Raw genomic sequence first — 12,334 nt, 5'->3', positions numbered from 1 at the left:
TAGATAATAGATGAGAGTTGGTATGCATAATACATATAATACATGACAATACAGTATATTTCTTTAAATGTTTGTTAAAATACAGTATTTTAAAAAGCTAACGGATGCTGACCAAGTTTTTGGGCCATGTTTACGGGTCCGCCATTGGTCCAATACTGTAATTATGTACAATGAACACAATGTGAAGTAAACTATGTGCAGAATAACATTACCTTTACTTTAATAACCCTCGTGTAAAAACATGAACGGAAATTAAATAATCACTGATTTTAAGTTGTATCAAAGGACGTTTTAATTTTACTAAAGTTGCGAAGAACAGGTCCCATAGGATAAATGTAGGAGTGTTCCGATAAGTACCTTCTAATGATGGAACTAAACTTTACTCTGGTTTCTCTTCAGAGCGAATAAATCTTTCGCCTTTTACTAAAGATTTCCGTGGAGAGGAACACTCTAATGAGTCTTAAACTATTTTTCATAACCCTGCTCTGGCAGGGTTTCCTTGAAAGTAACAAAAAGATTGAGGTTCCTGGGTACGGTGCTTCACGTCATGAAAAGAGAGCGGGGGGAACACACTTTGTTCATTGCGACAAAGTTACGCAGCTATTTATTATCTGACTAGCCTATAGCCCGTCCAAGGACGGGTGTATTGCAGTTTAGGGTCCATCCCCTTTCCCCCTCCCTGTATGCACGCATACTTTTAACCCCCCACCTGCGTATGTACGCTTGATGCACCCCCCCTCCCGAATACCTACTATAATCACCCATTAATGTCTGTCCTTAACTCTCGTAACATCACTCCACATTGACCAGCCCCCCTAATTAATATTCAAGAGCAGGTGACGTCCTCCAAATGGACACCCACTCCCCCCATTCCTAATTATTAGCGGCTGAAGTAACTATACATGGGGGGATAAGGGGCCTCCTCCCCTATCCGAGGCGTCAACTTACACCCCTCACTACATAGGCAGAACCCTCATGTCACGCGATTTCTGTAACGCTATTGAGACATCAGATTAAAAAGGACGTCATGATGAACAAGGGATTATAACCTTAAAATGAAATAGGTCTATGTCACCGCGCATTAAAAAAATTGCACACGCATTAATGCAATGAATATCACGTCGGGGTCTGCTTTTCGCTTGCAAGTTTCAGATTTACTGCAATACATCCGTCCTTGGACGGGCAAAAGGCTAGTGTTTAAATAAAACATGCAGCGCCATATTTAGCTAGTAGATGACAGTTGGTATGTATAATACATATAATACATGACAATACAGTATATTTCTTAAAATGTTTGTTAAAATACAGTATTTTAAAAAGCTAACGGATGCTGACCAAGTTTTTGGGCCATGTTTACGGGTCCGCCATTGGTCCAATACTGTAATTATGTACAATGAACACAATGTGAAGTAAACTATGTGCAGAATAACATTACCTTTACTTTAATAACCCTCGTGTAAAAACATGAATGGAAATTAAATAATCACTGATTTTAAGTTGTATCAAATGACGTTTTAATTTTACGAAAGTTGCGAAGAACAGGTCCCATAGGATAAATGTGGGAGTGTTCCGATAAGTACCTACTAATGATGGAACTAAACTTTACTCTGGTTTCTCTTCAGAGCGAATAAATCTTTCGCCTTTTACTAAAGATTTCCGTGGAGAGGAACACTCTAATGAGTCTTAAACTATTTTTCATAACTCTGCTCTGGCAGGGTTTCCTTGAAAGTAACAAAAAGATTGAGGTTTCTGGGTACGGTGCTTCACGTCATGAAAAGAGAGCGGGGGGAACACACTTTGTGTTCATTGCGACAAAGTTACGCAGCTATTTATTATCTGACTAGCCTATAGCCCGTCCAAGGACGGGTGTATTGCAGTTTAGGGTCCATCCCCTTTCCCCCTCCCTGTATGCACGCATACTTTTAACCCCCCACCTGCGTATGTACGCTTGATGCACCCCCCCCCCCGAATACCTTCTATAATCACCCATTAATGTCTGTCCTTAACTCTCGTAACATCACTCCACATTGACCAGCCCCCCTAACTAATATTCAAGAGCAGGTGACGTCCTCCAAATGGACACCCCCTCCCCCCATTCCTAATTATTAGCAGCTGAAGTAACTACACAGCGGGGGCCAAGGGGCCTCCTCCCCTATCCTAGTCGTCAACTTACACCCCTCACTACATAGGCAGAACCCTCATGTCACGCGATTTCCGTAACGCTATTGAGTCATCAGAGTAAAAAGGACGTCATGATGAACAAGGGATTATAACCTTAAAATGAAATAGGTCTATGTCACCGCTTCCTTACAAATTACACACGCATTAATGCAATGAATATCACGTCGTGGTCTGCTTTTCGCTTGCAAGTTTCAGATTTACTGCAATACACCCGTCTTTGGACGGGCAAAAGGCTAGTGTTTAAATAAAACATGCAGCGCCATATGTAGATAATAGATGACAGTTGGTATGCATAATACATATAATATATGACAATACAGTATATTTCTTAAAATATTTTTGTTATAATACGGTATTTTAAAAAGCTAACGGATGCTGGCCAAGTTATTGGCCATGTTTACGAGTCCGCCATTGGTCCAATACTGTAATTATGTACAATGAACACAATGTGAAGTAAACTATGTGCAGAATAACATTACCTTTACTTTAATAACCCTCGTGTAAATACATGAATGGAAATTAAATGATCACTGATTTTAAGTTGTATCAAAGGACGTTTTAATTTTACTAAAGTTGCGAAGAACAGGTCCCATAGGATAAATGTAGGAGTGTTCTGATAAGTACCTACTAATGATGGAACTAAACTTTACTCTGGTTTCTCTTCAGAGCGAATAAATCTTTCGCCTTTTTCTAAAGATTTCCGTGGAGAGGAACACTCTAATGAGTCTTAAACTAATGCTCTGGCAGGGTTTCTTTGAAAGTAACAAAAAGATTGAGGTTCCTGGGTACGGGTGCTTCACGTCATGAAAAGAGAGGGGGGGGGACACACTTTGTGTTCATTGCAACAAAGTTACACAGCTATTTATTATCTGACTAGCCTATAGCCCGTCCAAGGACGGGTGTATTGCAGTTTAGTGTCCATCCCCTTTCCCCCTCCCTGTATGCACGCATACTTTTAACCCCCCACCTGCGTATGTACGCTTGATGCACCCCCCCCCCCGAATACCTTCTATAATCACCCATTAATGTCTGTCCTTAACTCTCGTAACATCACTCCACATTGACCAGCCCCCCTAACTAATATTCAAGAGCAGGTGACGTCCTCCAAATGGACACCCCCTCCCCCCATTCCTAATTATTAGCAGCTGAAGTAACTACACAGCGGGGGCCAAGGGGCCTCCTCCCCTATCCTAGTCGTCAACTTACACCCCTCACTACATAGGCAGAACCCTCATGTCACGCGATTTCCGTAACGCTATTGAGTCATCAGAGTAAAAAGGACGTCATGATGAACAAGGGATTATAACCTTAAAATGAAATAGGTCTATGTCACCGCTTCCTTACAAATTACACACGCATTAATGCAATGAATATCACGTCGTGGTCTGCTTTTCGCTTGCAAGTTTCAGATTTACTGCAATACACCCGTCTTTGGACGGGCAAAAGGCTAGTGTTTAAATAAAACATGCAGCGCCATATGTAGATAATAGATGACAGTTGGTATGCATAATACATATAATACATGACAATACAGTATATTTCTTAAAATATTTTTGTTATAATACGGTATTTTAAAAAGCTAACGGATGCTGGCCAAGTTATTGGCCATGTTTACGAGTCCGCCATTGGTCCAATACTGTAATTATGTACAATGAACACAATGTGAAGTAAACTATGTGCAGAATAACATTACCTTTACTTTAATAACCCTCGTGTAAATACATGAATGGAAATTAAATGATCACTGATTTTAAGTTGTATCAAAGGACGTTTTAATTTTACTAAAGTTGCGAAGAACAGGTCCCATAGGATAAATGTAGGAGTGTTCCGATAAGTACCTACTAATGATGGAACTAAACTTTACTCTGGTTTCTCTTCAGAGCGAATAAATCTTTCGCCTTTTTCTAAAGATTTCCGTGGAGAGGAACACTCTAATGAGTCTTAAACTAATGCTCTGGCAGGGTTTCTTTGAAAGTAACAAAAAGATTGAGGTTCCTGGGTACGGGTGCTTCACGTCATGAAAAGAGAGGGGGGGGGACACACTTTGTGTTCATTGCAACAAAGTTACACAGCTATTTATTATCTGACTAGCCTATAGCCCGTCCAAGGACGGGTGTATTGCAGTTTAGTGTCCATCCCCTTTCCCCCTCCCTGTATGCACGCATACTTTTACCCCCCCCCCCCCCACCTGCGTACGTACGCTTGATGCACCCCCCCCCGAATACCTACTATAATCACCCATTAATGTCTGTCCATAACTCTCGTAACATCACTCCACATCGACCAGTCCCCCTCATTAATATTCAAGAGCAGGTGACGTCCTCCAAATCGACACCTCCTCCCCCCATTCATAATTATTAGCGGCTGAAGTCACTACACATGGGGGGCCAAGGGGCCTCCTCCCCTATCCTAGGCGTCAACTTACACCCCTCACTACATAGGCAGAACCCTCATGTCACGAGATTTCCGTAACGCTATTGAGACATCAGAGTAAAAAGGACGTCATGATGAACAAGGGATTATAACCTTAACATGAAATAGGTCCGTGTCACCGCGCATTAAAAAAAAATTGCACACGCATTAATGCAATGAATATCACGTCGCGGTCTGCTTTTCGCTTGCAAGTTTCAGATTTACTGCAATACACCCGTCCTTGGACGGGCAAAAGGCTAGTGTTTAAATAAAACATGCAGCGCCATATGTAGATAATAGATGACAGTTGGTATGTATAATACATATAATACGTGACAATACAGTATGTTTCTTAAAATATGTTTGTTAAAATACAGTATTTTAAAAAGCTAACGGATGCTGGCCAAGTTTTTGGGCCATGTTTACGGGTCCGCCATTGGTCCAATACTGTAATTATGTACAATGAACACAATGTGAAGTAAACTATGTGCAGAATACTATTACCTTTACTTCAATAACCCTCGTGTAAAAACATGAATGGAAATTAAATAATCACTGATTTTAAGTTGTATCAAAGGACGTTTTAATTTTACTAAAGTTGCGAAGAACAGGTCCCATAGGATAAATGTAGGAGTGTTCCGATAAGTACCTACTAATTATGGAACTAAACTTTACTCTGGTTTCTCTTCAGAGCGAATAAATCTTTCGCCTTTTACTAAAGATTTCCGTGGGGAGGAACACTCTAATGAGTCTTAAACTATTTTTCGTAACCCTGCTCTGGCAGGGTTTCCTTGAAAGTAACAAAAAGATTGAGGTTGCTGGGTACGGGTGCTTCATGTCATGAAAAGAGAGGGGGGGGGACACACTTTGTGTTGATTGCGACAAAGTTACGCAGCTATTTATTATCTCACTAGCCTGTAGCCCGTCCAAGGACGGGTGTATTTCAGTTTAGGGTCTTTCCACTTTCCCCCTCCCTGTATGCACGCGTACTTTTACCCCCCCCCCCCCCCCACCTGCGTACGTACGCTTTATGCACCCCCCCCCCCAGAATACCTACTATAATCACCCATTAATGTCTGTCCTTAACTCTCGTAACATCACTCCACATCGACCAGTCCCCCTCATTAATATTCAAGAGCAGGTGACGTCCTCCAAATCGACACCCCCTCCCCCCATTCCTAATTATTAGCGGCTGAAGTAACTACACAGCGGGGGCCAAGCGGCCTCCTCCCCTATCCTAGGCATCAACTTACACCCCTCACTACATTGGCAGAACCCTCATGTCACGCGATTTCCGTAACGCTATTGAGACATCAGAGTAAAAAGGACGTCATGATGAACAAGGGATTATAACCTTAAAATGAAATAGGTCTATGTCACCTCTCCCTTACACATTGCACACGCATTAATGCAATGAATATCACGTCGCGGTCTGCTTTTCGCTTGCAAGTTTCAGATTTATTGCAATACACCCGTCCTTGGACGGGCAAAAGGCTAGTGTTTAAATAAAACTTGCAGTGCCATATGTTGATAATAGATGACAGTTGGTATGCATAATACATATAATACGTAACAATACAGTATGTTTCTTAAAATATGTTTGTTAAAATACAGTATTTTAAAAAGCTAAAGGATGCTGGCCAAGTTATTGGGCATGTTTTACAGGTCTGCCATTGGTCCAATACTGTAATTATGTACAATGAACACAATGTGAAGTAAACTATGTGCAGAATAACATTACCTTTACTTTAATAACCCTCGTGTAAAAACATGAATGGAAATTAAATAATCACTGATTTTAAGTTGTATCAAAGGACGTTTTAATAGGACGTTTTAATTTTATTAAAGTTGCGACGAATAGGTCCCATAGGATAAATGTAGGAGTGTTCCGATAAGTACCTACTAATGATGGAACTAAACTTTACTCTGGTTTCTCTTCAGAGCGAATAAATCTTTCGCCTTTTACTAAAGATTTCCGTGGGGAGGAACACTCTAATGAGTCTTAAACTATTTTTCGTAACCCTGCTCTGGCAGGGTTTCCTTGAAAGTAACAAAAAGATTGAGGTTGCTGGGTACGGGTGCTTCACGTCATGAAAAGAGAGGGGGGGGGGGGACACACTTTGTGTTCATTGCAACAAAGTTATGCAGCTATTTATTATCTGACTAGCCTGTAGCCCGTCCAAGGACGGGTGTATTTCAGTTTAGGGTCCATCCCCTTTCCCCCCTCCCTGTATGCACGTGTACTTTTACCCCCCCCCCAACCTGCGTACGTACGCTTGATGCACCCCCCCCCCCAATACCTATTATAATCACCCATTAATGTCTGTCCTTAACTCTCGTAACATCACTCCACATCGACCAGTCCCCCTCATTATTATTCAAGAGCAGGTGACGTCCTCCAAATCGACACCCCCTCCCCCCATTCCTAATTATTAGCGGCTGAAGTAACTACACAGCGGGGGCCAAGCGGCCTCCTCCCCTATCCTAGGCATCAACTTACACCCCTCACTACATTGGCAGAACCCTCATGTCACGCGATTTCCGTAACGCTATTGAGACATCAGAGTAAAAAGGAACGTCATGATGAACAAGGGATTATAACCTTAAAATGAAATAGGTCTATGTCACCGCTCCCTTACAAATTGCACACGCATTAATGCAATGAATATCACGTCGCGGTCTGCTTTTCGCTTGCAAGTTTCAGATTTACTGCAATACACCCGTCCTTGGACGGGCAAAAGTCTAGTGTTTAAATAAAACATGCAGCGCCATATGTAGATAATAGATGACAGTTGATATGTATAATACATATAATACGTGACAATACAGTGTTTCTTAAAATATGTTTGTTAAAATACAGTATTTTAAAAAGCTAACGGATGCTTACCAAGTTTTTGGGCCATGTTTACGGGTCCGCCATTGGTCCAATACTGTAATTATGTACAATGAACACAATGTGAAGTAAACTATTTGCAGAATACTATTACCTTTACTTTAATAACCCTCGTGTAAAAACATAAATGGAAATTAAATAATCACTGATTTTAAGTTTTAATCAAAGGACGTTTTAATTTTACTAAAGTTGCGAAGAACAGGTCCCATAGGATAAATGTAGGAGGGTTCTGATAAGTACCTACTAATGATGGATCTTAACTTTACTCTGGTTTCTCTTCAGAGCGAATAAATCTTTCGCCTTTTACTAAAGATTTCCGTGGAGAGGAACACTCTAATGAGTCTTAAACTATTTTTCGTAACCCTGCTCTGGCAGGGTTTCCTTGAAAGTAACAAAAAGATGGATGTTGCTGGGTACGGGTGCTTCACGTCATGAAAAGAGAGGGGGGGGGACACACTTTGTGTTCATTGCGACAAAGTTACGCAGCTATTTATTATCTGACCAGCCTATAGCCCGTCCAAGGACGGGTGTATTTCAGTTTAGGGTCCATCCCCTTTCCCCCTCCCTGTATGCACGCTTACTTTTACCCCCCCCCCCCCCACCTGCGTATGTACACTTGATGCACCACCCCCCCCCCCCCCCCCCCGAATACCTACTATAATCACCCATTAATGTCTGTCCTTAACTCTCGTAACATCACTCCACATTGACCAGCCCCCCTAACTAATATTCAAGAGCAGGTGACGTCCTCCAAATGGACACCCCCTCCCCCCATTCCTAATTATTAGCAGCTGAAGTAACTACACAGCGGGGGCCAAGGGGCCTCCTCCCCTATCCTAGTCGTCAACTTACACCCCTCACTACATAGGCAGAACCCTCATGTCACGCGATTTCCGTAACGCTATTGAGTCATCAGAGTAAAAAGGACGTCATGATGAACAAGGGATTATAACCTTAAAATGAAATAGGTCTATGTCACCGCTTCCTTACAAATTACACACGCATTAATGCAATGAATATCACGTCGTGGTCTGCTTTTCGCTTGCAAGTTTCAGATTTACTGCAATACACCCGTCTTTGGACGGGCAAAAGCCTAGTGTTTAAATAAAACATGCAGCGCCATATGTAGATAATAGATGACAGTTGGTATGCATAATACATATAATACATGACAATACAGTATATTTCTTAAAATATTTTTGTTATAATACGGTATTTTAAAAAGCTAACGGATGCTGGCCAAGTTATTGGCCATGTTTACGAGTCCGCCATTGGTCCAATACTGTAATTATGTACAATGAACACAATGTGAAGTAAACTATGTGCAGAATAACATTACCTTTACTTTAATAACCCTCGTGTAAATACATGAATGGAAATTAAATGATCACTGATTTTAAGTTGTATCAAAGGACGTTTTAATTTTACTAAAGTTGCGAAGAACAGGTCCCATAGGATAAATGTAGGAGTGTTCCGATAAGTACCTACTAATGATGGAACTAAACTTTACTCTGGTTTCTCTTCAGAGCGAATAAATCTTTCGCCTTTTTCTAAAGATTTCCGTGGAGAGGAACACTCTAATGAGTCTTAAACTAATGCTCTGGCAGGGTTTCTTTGAAAGTAACAAAAAGATTGAGGTTCCTGGGTACGGGTGCTTCACGTCATGAAAAGAGAGGGGGGGGGACACACTTTGTGTTCATTGCAACAAAGTTACACAGCTATTTATTATCTGACTAGCCTATAGCCCGTCCAAGGACGGGTGTATTGCAGTTTAGTGTCCATCCCCTTTCCCCCTCCCTGTATGCACGCGTACTTTTACCCCACCCCCCCCACCTGCGTACGTACGCTTGATGCACCCCCCCCCCCGAATACCTACTATAATCACCCATTAATGTCTGTCCTTAACTCTCGTAACGTCACTCCACATCGACCAGCCCCCCTAATTAATATTCAAGAGCAGGTGACGTCCTTCAAATCGACACCCCCTCCCCCCATTCCTAATTATCAGCGGCTGAAGTAACTACACAGCGGGGGCCAAGGGGCCTCCTCCCCTATCCTAGGCGTCAACTTACACCCCTCACTACATAGGCAGAACCCCAATGTCACGAGATTTCCGTAACGCTATTGAGACATCAGAGTAAAAAGGACGTCATGATGAACAAGGGATTATAACCTTAAAATGAAATAGCTCTATGTCACCGCGCATTAAAAAATTGCACACGCATTAATGCAATGAATATCACGTCGGGGTCTGCTTTTCTGCTTGCAAGTTTCAGATTTACTGCAATACATCCGTCCTTGGACGGGCAAAAGGCTAGTGTTTAAATAAAACATGCAGCACCATATTTAGATAGTAGATGACAGTTGGTATGTATAATACATATAATACATGACAATACAGTATATTTCTTTAAATGTTTGTTAAAATACAGTATTTTAAAAAGCTAACGGATGCTGACCAAGTTTTTGGGCCATGTTTACGGGTCCGCCATTGGTCCAATACTGTAATTATGTACAATGAACACAATGTGAAGTAAACTATGTGCAGAATAACATTACCTTTACTTTAATAACCCTCGTGTAAAAACATGAATGGAAATTAAATAATCACTGATTTTAAGTTGTATCAAAGGACGTTTTAATTTTACTAAAGTTGCGAAGAACAGGTCCCATAGGATAAATGTAGGAGTGTTCCGATAAGTACCTTCTAATGATGGAACTAAACTTTACTCTGGTTTCTCTTCAGAGCGAATAAATCTTTCGCCTTTTACTAAAGATTTCCGTGGAGAGGAACACTCTAATGAGTCTTAAACTATTTTTCATAACCCTGCTCTGGCAGGGTTTCCTTGAAAGTAACAAAAAGATTGAGGTTCCTGGGTATGGTGCTTCACGTCATGAAAAGAGAGCCGGGGGAACACACTTTGTGTTCATTGCGACAAAGTTACGCAGCTATTTATTATCTGACTAGCCTATAGCCCATCCAAGGACGGGTGTATTGCAGTTTAGGGTCCATCCCCTTTCCCCCTCCCTGTATGCACGCATACTTTTAACCCCCCACCTGCGTATGTACGCTTGATGCACCCCCCCTCCCGAATACCTACTATAATCACCCATTAATGTCTGTCCTTAACTCTCGTAACATCACTCCACATTGACCAGCCCCCCTAATTAATATTCAAGAGCAGGTGACGTCCTCCAAATGGACACCCCCTCCCCCCATTCCTAATTATTAGCGGCTGAAGTAACTATACATGGGGGGGACAAGGGGCCTCCTCCCCTATCCGAGGCGTCAACTTACACCCCTCACTACATAGGCAGAACCCTCATGTCACGCGATTTCTGTAACGCTATTGAGACATCAGATTAAAAAGGACGTCATGATGAACAAGGGATTATAACCTTAAAATGAAATAGGTCTATGTCACCGCGCATTAAAAAAATTGCACACGCATTAATGCAATGAATATCACGTCGGGGTCTGCTTTTCGCTTGCAAGTTTCAGATTTACTGCAATACATCCGTCCTTGGACGGGCAAAAGGCTAGTGTTTAAATAAAACATGCAGCGCCATATTTAGCTAGTAGATGACAGTTGGTATGTATAATACATATAATACATGACAATACAGTATATTTCTTAAAATGTTTGTTAAAATACAGTATTTTAAAAAGCTAACGGATGCTGACCAAGTTTTTGGGCCATGTTTACGGGTCCGCCATTGGTCCAATACTGTAATTATGTACAATGAACACAATGTGAAGTAAACTATGTGCAGAATAACATTACCTTTACTTTAATAACCCTCGTGTAAAAACATGAATGGAAATTAAATAATCACTGATTTTAAGTTGTATCAAATGACGTTTTAATTTTACGAAAGTTGCGAAGAACAGGTCCCATAGGATAAATGTAGGAGTGTTCCGATAAGTACCTACTAATGATGGAACTAAACTTTACTCTGGTTTCTCTTCAGAGCGAATAAATCTTTCGCCTTTTACTAAAGATTTCCGTGGAGAGGAACACTCTAATGAGTCTTAAACTATTTTTCATAACCCTGCTCTGGCAGGGTTTCCTTGAAAGTAACAAAAAGATTGAGGTTCCTGGGTACGGTGCTTCACGTCATGAAAAGAGAGCGGGGGGAACACACTTTGTGTTCATTGCGACAAAGTTACGCAGCTATTTATTATCTGACTAGCCTATAGCCCGTCCAAGGACGGGTGTATTGCAGTTTAGGGTCCATCCCCTTTCCCCCTCCCTGTATGCACGCATACTTTTAACCCCCCACCTGCGTATGTACGCTTGATGCACCCCCCCCCCCCGAATACCTTCTATAATCACCCATTAATGTCTGTCCTTAACTCTCGTAACATCACTCCACATTGACCAGCCCCCCTAATTAATATTCAAGAGCAGGTGACGTCCTCCAAATGGACACCCCCTCCCCCCATTCCTAATTATTAGCAGCTGAAGTAACTACACAGCGGGGGCCAAGGGGCCTCCTCCCCTATCCTAGTCATCTACTTACACCCCTCACTACATAGGCAGAACCCTCATGTCACGCGATTTCCGTAATGCTATTGAGACATCAGAGTAAAAAGGACGTCATGATGAACAAGGGATTATAACCTTAAAATGAAATAGGTCTATGTCACCGCTTCCTTACAAATTACACACGCATTAATGCAAAGAATATCACGTCGTGGTCTGCTTTTCGCTTGCAAGTTTCAGATTTACTGCAATACACCCGTCCTTGGACGGGCAAAAGGCTAGTGTTTAAATAAAACATGCAGCGCCATATGTAGATAATAGATGACAGTTGGTATGCATAATACATATAATACATGACAAT

At 41.6% G+C, this 12,334-nt stretch overlaps 10 non-coding genes across 10 annotated transcripts; all 10 read left to right on the top strand.

Annotated features, from left to right (window-relative positions):
- Positions 1 to 379: 379 nt before the first annotated feature.
- On the top strand, positions 380 to 495 carry LOC142930673 (U5 spliceosomal RNA). Its single transcript, XR_012946624.1, has one exon. It is a non-coding gene; the product is annotated as a U5 spliceosomal RNA (small nuclear RNA).
- A 1,107-nt stretch (positions 496 to 1,602) lies between these two features.
- On the top strand, positions 1,603 to 1,718 carry LOC142930690 (U5 spliceosomal RNA). Its single transcript, XR_012946641.1, has one exon. It is a non-coding gene; the product is annotated as a U5 spliceosomal RNA (small nuclear RNA).
- Positions 1,719 to 2,827: 1,109 nt separating this feature from the next.
- LOC142930732 (U5 spliceosomal RNA) lies at positions 2,828 to 2,948 on the top strand. Its single transcript, XR_012946683.1, has one exon. It is a non-coding gene; the product is annotated as a U5 spliceosomal RNA (small nuclear RNA).
- Positions 2,949 to 4,041: 1,093 nt separating this feature from the next.
- On the top strand, positions 4,042 to 4,162 carry LOC142930731 (U5 spliceosomal RNA). Its single transcript, XR_012946682.1, has one exon. It is a non-coding gene; the product is annotated as a U5 spliceosomal RNA (small nuclear RNA).
- A 1,102-nt stretch (positions 4,163 to 5,264) lies between these two features.
- On the top strand, positions 5,265 to 5,380 carry LOC142930663 (U5 spliceosomal RNA). The gene has a single exon (XR_012946613.1). It is a non-coding gene; the product is annotated as a U5 spliceosomal RNA (small nuclear RNA).
- Positions 5,381 to 6,514: 1,134 nt separating this feature from the next.
- LOC142930662 (U5 spliceosomal RNA) lies at positions 6,515 to 6,630 on the top strand. The gene has a single exon (XR_012946612.1). It is a non-coding gene; the product is annotated as a U5 spliceosomal RNA (small nuclear RNA).
- A 1,118-nt stretch (positions 6,631 to 7,748) lies between these two features.
- Positions 7,749 to 7,864, top strand: LOC142930768 (U5 spliceosomal RNA). The gene has a single exon (XR_012946718.1). It is a non-coding gene; the product is annotated as a U5 spliceosomal RNA (small nuclear RNA).
- Positions 7,865 to 8,992: 1,128 nt separating this feature from the next.
- Positions 8,993 to 9,113, top strand: LOC142930730 (U5 spliceosomal RNA). The gene has a single exon (XR_012946681.1). It is a non-coding gene; the product is annotated as a U5 spliceosomal RNA (small nuclear RNA).
- Positions 9,114 to 10,212: 1,099 nt separating this feature from the next.
- Positions 10,213 to 10,328, top strand: LOC142930672 (U5 spliceosomal RNA). The gene has a single exon (XR_012946622.1). It is a non-coding gene; the product is annotated as a U5 spliceosomal RNA (small nuclear RNA).
- Positions 10,329 to 11,438: 1,110 nt separating this feature from the next.
- Positions 11,439 to 11,554, top strand: LOC142930671 (U5 spliceosomal RNA). The gene has a single exon (XR_012946621.1). It is a non-coding gene; the product is annotated as a U5 spliceosomal RNA (small nuclear RNA).
- The last annotated feature ends 780 nt before the right edge of the window (positions 11,555 to 12,334 follow it).

This window comes from Petromyzon marinus, chromosome 42, assembly GCF_048934315.1.
Source record: "Petromyzon marinus isolate PM22_M1 ecotype Great Lakes invasive population chromosome 42, UKy_Petmar_22M1.pri1.0, whole genome shotgun sequence".
Taxonomy (NCBI): domain Eukaryota; kingdom Metazoa; phylum Chordata; class Hyperoartia; order Petromyzontiformes; family Petromyzontidae; genus Petromyzon; species Petromyzon marinus.
Note: the sequence above shows the minus strand (reverse complement) of the source record. Positions and strands in the feature narration are given on the sequence as shown.